Genomic DNA, 8,248 nt, shown 5'->3' on the forward strand with positions numbered 1-8,248 from the left:
AAATGGAGAAGCCAGGAGGTATAGGGTAGGAGACTGTGATGAAACAGTACAGGGACCCCAGATGGGTCAAGGCACGCCAGGCCAGTCCACGGAGGCAGAGACCAGAGGAGGCATCTTGGCCTGCAGACCAGGTGACAGCAGCTCGAGGTAGAGGGGAAGAGGCAGTGAGGAAGGAGGGTGCAGGGGCTCCCAGTTCTGGGCCAGGTGGAAGAGAGGTCAGCATGCAGTCTCCTAGAGGCTCCCATCCCAGGCCAGGCAATGAGAGGGTGCCTGAAATGAGAGCCATGCTTTCCAGAGAAAAAGCAAGGGCTTGGGGTCAGTGGCTTCCAGCCATGTCCACCCCCACCTGCCCAAGTCCTATTGAAAACCTTCTGGAAAAGTTACTAGGCTTTCTTATGCTCCAAAGTCCAGTGCCCTAACAGCTCTCACCGCCGGGGTCTGCCCGCCCACTTCCCCACCCGTCTTCTCCAGCTTGCTGCAGAGGGGCTCACCACATTGTCCAGGCCCCATGTGCCCCGAGCCAGGGATCCCCTCTTCCCAGCATGCCTAGCTCGGTTCCTCCTCCACGTCCCTGCATGCCCTCTGCGGCCAGGGCAGGCTGTGGGCACCTTTTGTCCTGCCCATGTCCCTGTACCTGCCCATGTCCCTGTACCTGGTATGTGGAGCTCAGGGACCATTTTGGGGTGTGTGGGGGTGGTGTTAGTGTTGGACAGAGTCCAACATCGCTGTAGCCCTGATGCTAGGGAGCAGGTACTGCAAGGGATCCTCCTTGGAACAGCACTGGCTCCCTGTGAAAAGGGAGTCCCAAGCAACCCCCTCCCATGGTGGCCCAAGTAAAGACTCTGCCACCACCTTGCCTGGCCACCACGTTCCAGCTGGCCCCCGATCATGGGGCAGGAGATGCGCCGGGCTCCCACAGGTGACCAGAGGAGAGGACAAGGGAATGGCATCCTAGGGCCCAGGGGGCTGAGGCTGGATCCCTGGCGCCCAACTGTGCCTGGAGCCCAGGAGTCCCAGTCTGGCAGTTCTGAGCTGAGGAGAGAGGCCCGGAAGCCCACAGGGCCTGGGCCTACAGGAGGCAGGATGGCCTCCACTGGGAACTGATTAAAGCATGTCTGGTGGGAAGAATTTGATCGGGAGTGTTCGCAGATACTGACAAGATATAGCCCACCCCCCTCCCTGGGCTGTAAGGACCCACACTCCCCACTCTTGGGGTCTGCCAATGGGGGCTTCCATTCTGGAAGCCAATGGGGGGCACTGAAGTTCTCCTTGACAAGAGTTCGGGTGACAGAAGGAAGTTGTTTTTTTTTTTTTTATAAATTTTTATTTATTTATGATAGTCTCACAGAGAGAGAGAGAGAGAGAGAGAGAGAGGCAGAGACACAGGCAGAGGGAGAAGCAGGCTCCATGCACCGGGAGCCCGACGTGGGATTCGATCCCGGGTCTCCAGGATCCCGCCCTGGGCCAAAGGCAGGCGCCAAACCGCTGCGCCACCCAGGGATTCCCCAGAAGGAAGTTTATAGCCCTCCCTCGTGCATTTTAAATGCATTCCCAATTTCTACCCATTTTTCTGGATGGAAATGCTCCTTTAAGGATTCATTTCTTTCCAGCACCGAGGGCCGGGTGCCCGAGGTATATGAACCAAGTTAGGCCAGCCAGAGCTCCGGAGCACCCTGGGTCAGGGCTGGGCTGTAACCCAAGCTGGTCGCCGATCCTGACCTCGGCCTCCGAGCTGCCAGATCCCGGCAGGCCCGACACTGTGTCACAAGATGTCTTAAACCAGCCTATCTGGGTCCTGGTCAGTTGTCTCCAAGGGTACTAAACCACCACGCCCCGTGCCTGCCCCAGGGCTCCCAATGGCAATGACACTCAACAATGCAGGCTGGCAACCTGGGGTGCCCTCAGACCACCAGCAGTTCCTGTTGATTTTACGTCCTGATAAGAACAGGAAAAATACTCGCACAGTGCTTCTCTTATGCCAGGAAGTATTCTGAATATTTTATATATATTAACTCACCCACTCCCCTGAGGCAACATCATGTGATTTATTCCAGCCCAGGACCTCAGAGAAGAGCCATGCATCACTTACATGCCAGAGCATTTATTTATTTACCAGGGCCAGAATTTCTAGAGCTCTCCCTCCCTGTCCAGGGAAGCCTGTAATGTTTAGATGGTTACACACCTGAAACCTGAGCAGGAAATACCAGGAGCAGAGTTCCCAGATGACCCTTGAGAGATAGGTGGCTTTGAGAAATATACCTTTACTAAATCATAGAACTTTGGGGTTATTTTTTTTTTAATTTTTTTATGATAGTCACAGAGAGAGAGAGAGAGAGAGAGAGAGAGAGAGAGAGGCAGAGACACAGGCAGAGGGAGAAGCAGGCTCCATGCACCGGGAGCCCGACGTGGGATTCGATCCCGGGTCTCCAGGATCGCGCCCTGGGCCAAAGGCAGGCGCCAAACCGCTGCGCCACCCAGGGATCCCTAGAACTTTGGGGTTATTAAGCCTACCCTATTATCCCCATTTTACACCCCAGGGAAATAAGCACAGAAAAGATTAAGTAACTTGCCCAAAGTCACAACAGCTGTGTCACATAGTGGTGGACCCAGAATTCCAAACCCAGGCAGGCTGCCTCTCCCATCCATGCTCTCAACCTCAATGATATACAATCCCCTAATGGTTGTCCTGAACCTATCTACTTCCCATCTCCAACCCTCTGCCCCCCATCCCAGACCATGTCTCTCCCAGATGCCTACATCAGGACAGAATGGAAAACTTTTAGGTTCTGTAACTAGGGCCTGTGAATTAAATTGACCAGGTGAGCAAGAGAAAAGACAGATTTTTATTCAAGTACTAGGCAGTTAGAATTTGGGGGCTTATATACCAACTTACCAGGGGAAGCAGAGGAGAAGGTACTTCCAAGGAAGACAAATGACTTTTTTGAAAGATTATTTATTTATTTATTCATAGAGAGAAGAGAGAGAGAGAGAGACAGGCAGAGACAGAGACACAGGCAGAGGGAGAAGCAGGCTCCATGCAGGGAACCTGATGTGGGACTCGATCCCGGGTCTCCAGCATCACACCCCGGGCTGCAGGTGGCACTAAACCGCTGCGCCACCTGGGCTGCCCAACAAATGACTTTTAGAAAAGATAAATGGGCCCTCAGAATAGATGAGAGATATTATTATTACTTTTTTAAAGATTTATTTATTTATTTATGAGAGACACAGACTGAGAGAGAGGCAGAGACACAGGCAGAGAGAGAAGCAGGCTCCACGCAGGGAGCCCGACATGGGACTGGATCCAGGGTCTCCAGGATCACACCCTAGGCCGAAGGTGGTGCTAAACCTCTGAGCCACCCGGGCTGCCCTAGATGAGATATTATTGATGCTTTTGTGACAATGGATTTATCAGGTGATAAAAGCCAATCTGGAGCAGATTTTAGGACAATTGAGTTATTTGGGGAGGCCTTGCTTTTAGGCAGAAAAGGCAGTTCAAGGAAAAGCCCATTTTCAAATGCTTCCGGCCCAAAATGATTTCCAGGCTACAGTGATGTATTCTGGACTCCTTCACCTACAACAGCTGCTGCCTCCTCCCCTGCTTCCTCTCTTTCTCTCTCTCCAGTCCCTCATCCCTGCCTGCTGTCGGGAATCATTTCAAAATGTAGGTATGACTGTCTCAATCCCATGGCGCCCTGACATGTTCTGGATGTTCCCCACAGCTCTGAGGGTAAAAACCCCAATTCCTGACAAGGTGTGCAAGGTCCCACTGCTCTGCTCTGCTCCTGTCTGCCCCCTGCCCCTTCTCTCACTGAGCTGTAGCCAGGCCTGCCTGGGGACTCCTTCCACAGCGGCATTTGCATATGCTGATCCAGCTGGTGACCTTTGCTGAGGCAACTCCTTCTCCCTGGGTCATATTAATAACCCCATCTTCCCAGGGAAGCCCACTATCTCTGGACAAGGTAATCCTCCCCCCACCCACTTTAAGCTTTTTGAGCTCCATGGACCTTTCTAGCACTGAGTAGAGTGGCCGGGACAGACTGTGGCAGGGCAGAGACCAGGTAGATGTCGGCACACGTGCATCCCCGTCACTGGTAACTCAAGCTTGTCTGGCACGTGGTGAACTTCAGATCATTTGTTATGAATGAAAATGGAAATGAGGCATCCAAGGAAAGAAGGGCCAGCTGAGGCTTGGGGCAAGACTTCCAAACTCTCACAGGGGTGGGGATTCCTTTAGCATCTGGAAAAGACAAAAGATTTTGGTTAGAACCATGTTTTGAAATGCTTAAAATACAATATATTGCATTACAAAAGGAGTACTAATATTGAAATGCAAATATGAAAATATAAAAACACAAATGAGTAAATAAAGAATCACAGCTGAGGAACTGGCTCAGTCTGCACAGGATGCAACCCTTGATCTCAGGGTCCTGCATTCAAGCCCGACGCTGGGCATGGGGCCTACTTAAAAAATAAGAAATAGGGATCCCTGGGTGGTGCAGCGGTTTAGCGCCTGCCTTTGGCCCAGGGTGTGATCCTGGAGACCCGGGATCGAATCCCGCGTCGGGCTCCCGGTGCATGGAGCCTGCTTCTCCCTCTGCCTATGTCTCTGCCTCTCTCTCTCTCTGTGTGACTATCGTAAATAAATAAAAATTAAGAAAAACGAATCTATAAAAAAATAAGAAATATATAAAAAACAAAAAAACATAAATTTGCAACAAGCCCCTGTAATCCTTTTTTTTTTTTTTTTTTTTAATTTATTTATGATAGTCACACAGAGAGAGAGAGAGAGAGAGGCAGAGACACAGGCAGAGGGAGAAGCAGGCTCCATGCACCGGGAGCCCGACGTGGGATTCGATCCCGGGTCTCCAGGATCGCGCCCTGGGCCAAAGGCAGGCGCTAAACCGCTGCGCCACCCAGGGATCCCCTTTTTTTTTTTTTTTTTAAGTAAGCCTACACCCAGTGTGGGGCTTGAACTCATGACCCTGAGATCAAGAGTTACATGTTCTAGGGGCACCTGGGTGGCTTTGTGGTTGACCATCTGCCTTTGCCTCAGGTCATGAACCCGGGGTTCCAAGATCAAGTCCCACATAGGGCTCCCTACAGGGAGCCTGCTTCTCCCTCTGTGTCTCTGCCTCTCTATGTCTCTCATGAATAAATAAATAAATAAAATCTTTAAAAAAAATAAATAAAAGCGTTGCATGCTCTACCAACTGAGCCAGCACCCCACCTGTGGTTCTTTATTAACTCATTCACTTATAATATAGAGAGGCAGGACTAATAAACACCAGAATCGCCAAGTAGAAGCATGTCACTGCTATTTGGAGGTGTTTGCAATGCTGTAGCATGAAAATCCTTGTGGTTTCTGTGTGATGGTAACAAGTATCGCTAACTCTGCTGGACTTTGCTGCCTCTGTTCATAATTGAAGGAACCACCAAGTTTCAGTTACAGATTAGTAAAAATAAAGATGAATTTTTTTTCCTTTCTCATCTTAACTCCTAGACCTCTCCAATTCTGAGTCGCTGACCACAGGTTAAGAAGCCCAGTAAAGCAGGACCTGAGTGGCTCAGTCGGTTAAGTGTCTGCCTTTGGCTCAGGTCATGATCCCGGGGTCCTGGGATCAAGCCCCACATTGGGCTCCCTGCTCACCTCGGAGCTTGCTTTTCCTTCTCCCTCTGCCTCTGCCTCTCCCCGCTGCTTGTGCTCTCTCAAATAAATAAATAAAATCTTAAATAAAAGAGAAAGAGAGAAAAAGCAGCAGCAGCAGCCCAGTAAAGGATGAAAGGACCAACCACCACCAAGGGCCATCCCAGAAAATCTCCAGGAAGGTAAAGTGGGCTGAGGGCTGTGATCCCAACACGAGGACATTTTCATTCTGTAGGAAGCAAGAACAAAGGAAGAAGCGCCCAATGGGTCTGGGGAGAAGGCCCATTGGCTCCATGCTCTATCCTGGGTGGGGATCAGAGTTGCTTGCTGTCCCCAAGCAAAGAAGCTGAACCCTTGGTTGAGCAGGTGCTATCGCTAGGCCTAAAAGGGCCTGGAGGGGGTCTGGCTGCAGACAGTCTATGAAGAACTAAAGAGCTTTAAAAAACTGCACAGGTGCCCAGCAGCTACTGTCCCTGTTCCAGAGGATAAAACTGGGGGTGCAGCAGCTACTCTGAGGGTCAGGCCAAAGCCCCCACTCAGGAGGACCAAGCCCCCCCTCCCCAACAACAGTGGGTGGAATGAAGGAACCAATAAATGCAGGAATTAAGGAACTGCCCCCCCCCCACTGTCACTTCTGCAGGCCCCTTAGGCTTCTGCTCTTTCCATATGAAAAGAGCCCCACTTCCAGCCCCCTTCTGGGGGCAGCAGCAGCTTTCCTCGGGGATTTCTCTTCCTCAAAGCACAATGTCCGGCAGGACATTCAGGCATGGGTGGGTGCCCACTCTGCCCCTGCATGAGTATGTGGCCCAGAGGACCCCCTCCTGAGGTTCTGATGGGACAGTGGGGAGGAGGTACAGACGGGCAGCTTGGCTGGGGGGGTCTGGAGAGATTGCCCTCAAAGGCCATAGCCGGGACCCCATGGCTGCCGAGCCACAGCCATCTGCTTGGGCGTGTGGCCCTGTCCAGCCTACACCCTCCAGGCAGTCTCTGCTCCCCTTCACTCCAGATCTCACACTTCCCAAGGCCCCCCACCATGGTCTGGATAGTCCCATTCCTGATAGAGGCCTTGCAATCTTCAGGATTCTGCCCCCATCCAGGGCCTCCTTAATTCCAGTTCCTCCATCCGCAAAGCCAGAGCACCGGTGGGAGGGGACTCAGATAAGTTTCCTAAACTTCTGTCGCAGACAAGCCATCTCTTTAATTTTTATTGCTTTAATAGTTTTCCTTAACTCACTTATAAGATTACAGACACATGTAAAATGAAAAAAATGTAAACCCTCTGTATCACAGTCCAGATGAAAAACCATCATCTCTGGCCACAAACAGAAGATGTCTTGTAAAGGAATACACAGGAACATAAGTTTCCTTCAGAACACTTCAACAAGGCCTGGTGTCAGTTCATCAAGTTCATTAGGGGGTGGATTGGTGGCTCAGTAGATTAAGTGAAAGACTCTTGGTTTGGGCTCAGGTCATGATCTCAGCATCCTGGGATCAACCCCTTCTCCCCCCAGGAGTCGGGCTCTAGACTCCGGGAGGACTCTGCTTGAGATTCTCTCCCTCTCCCTCTACCCCTTCTTCCCCCTCTCTAAAAGAAAACTTTTAAAATAATAAAGTTCATTCCAAGTAGAGAGAGTGGTTAGGGCGCCTGGGTGGCTCAGTGGTCAGGTGTCTGCCTCCGGCTCAGATCTCTCAGATCGTGTTCCTGGGCTCCCTGCATGGAGCCTGCTTCTCCCTCTGCCTGTGTCTCTGCCTCTCTCTGTTGTGTTTCATAATTGATTAATTAATTAATTAATTAATTAAATCTTTTAGAGAGAGAGAGAGAGTGAGTGGTACCTGTGTCAGTGTTGGATTCCCGCCTGCCGGAGAATGGAGGCCGGTCATTCCATCAGGCCCCAGGATGAAGTCCTGAAGCAGCCGGGGGCCCTGCCTCACCTGCCCCTGGCAGAAATACCCCCGCAGACGCTGATGCCCAGACCCTACCGTGCTCCTGGGAGCACAGCCTGTCCCCAGGTGTGGACCTGGGCTGGAACCGAAACCCCCAGTGACTCCCAGTCAGAAACCCCTCCCCGGCCCCAGCCTCAGCCTCCCCCAGGGGGCGGAGCTTGCAGGCAGGGCCCGGAGCCGGGACTCTCAGGAACCCTGCAAGGGCGCTCCCCAAAGGTCTGCCCTGACCCTCGGTGGGATGAATCCGTTATTGTTCGTACCCCGTCGGTTTCCCAGAGGCTAGGGGAAAGAACGGAGGCGTCGACGCCCCGCAGTGAGGGGAGAGGCGCTGCGCCGTTCGGGGTGCCCCTGCCTCCCGCCCACCAGCGCCATCACCCCGGCAGCCAGCCCCGGTCCACAGCCTGGGCCGGTCACTGTGCCCAACACCACGTCGCAGCGGCTCTCTGGCTCCTGAAAACGACCCGCTGTCCGTACCCTGCGCGGCAGGAGCGCCTCCCGAGCCCGGCGCACCTGCACCCCGCCGACCGGAGGCCGGCCCAGGAAGCGGAAGCGCCAGCGCCCGGGGCGTGGGGCGGGCAGGGGGCCGGGGCCGGCCTCCCCAGGCGGGGCGCCGCCAGCCCCCGCCGCACCTGCCCCCCCGCCCGGCCTAGGCCCGGG

General features: G+C 53.0%; 1 long non-coding RNA gene across 1 annotated transcript; it reads right to left on the reverse strand.

Annotated features, from left to right (window-relative positions):
* Positions 1-2,825: 2,825 nt before the first annotated feature.
* Positions 2,826-8,185, reverse strand: LOC125756091 (uncharacterized). Its single transcript, XR_007414193.1, has 2 exons — positions 7,481-8,185; positions 2,826-4,240 (listed from the first exon to the last, which is right to left on the reverse strand). It is a non-coding gene; the product is annotated as an uncharacterized LOC125756091 (long non-coding RNA).
* Positions 8,186-8,248: the final 63 nt, after the last annotated feature.

This window comes from Canis lupus, chromosome 11 (genome assembly GCF_003254725.2).
Source record: "Canis lupus dingo isolate Sandy chromosome 11, ASM325472v2, whole genome shotgun sequence".
Classification (NCBI taxonomy): Eukaryota; Metazoa; Chordata; class Mammalia; order Carnivora; family Canidae; genus Canis; species Canis lupus.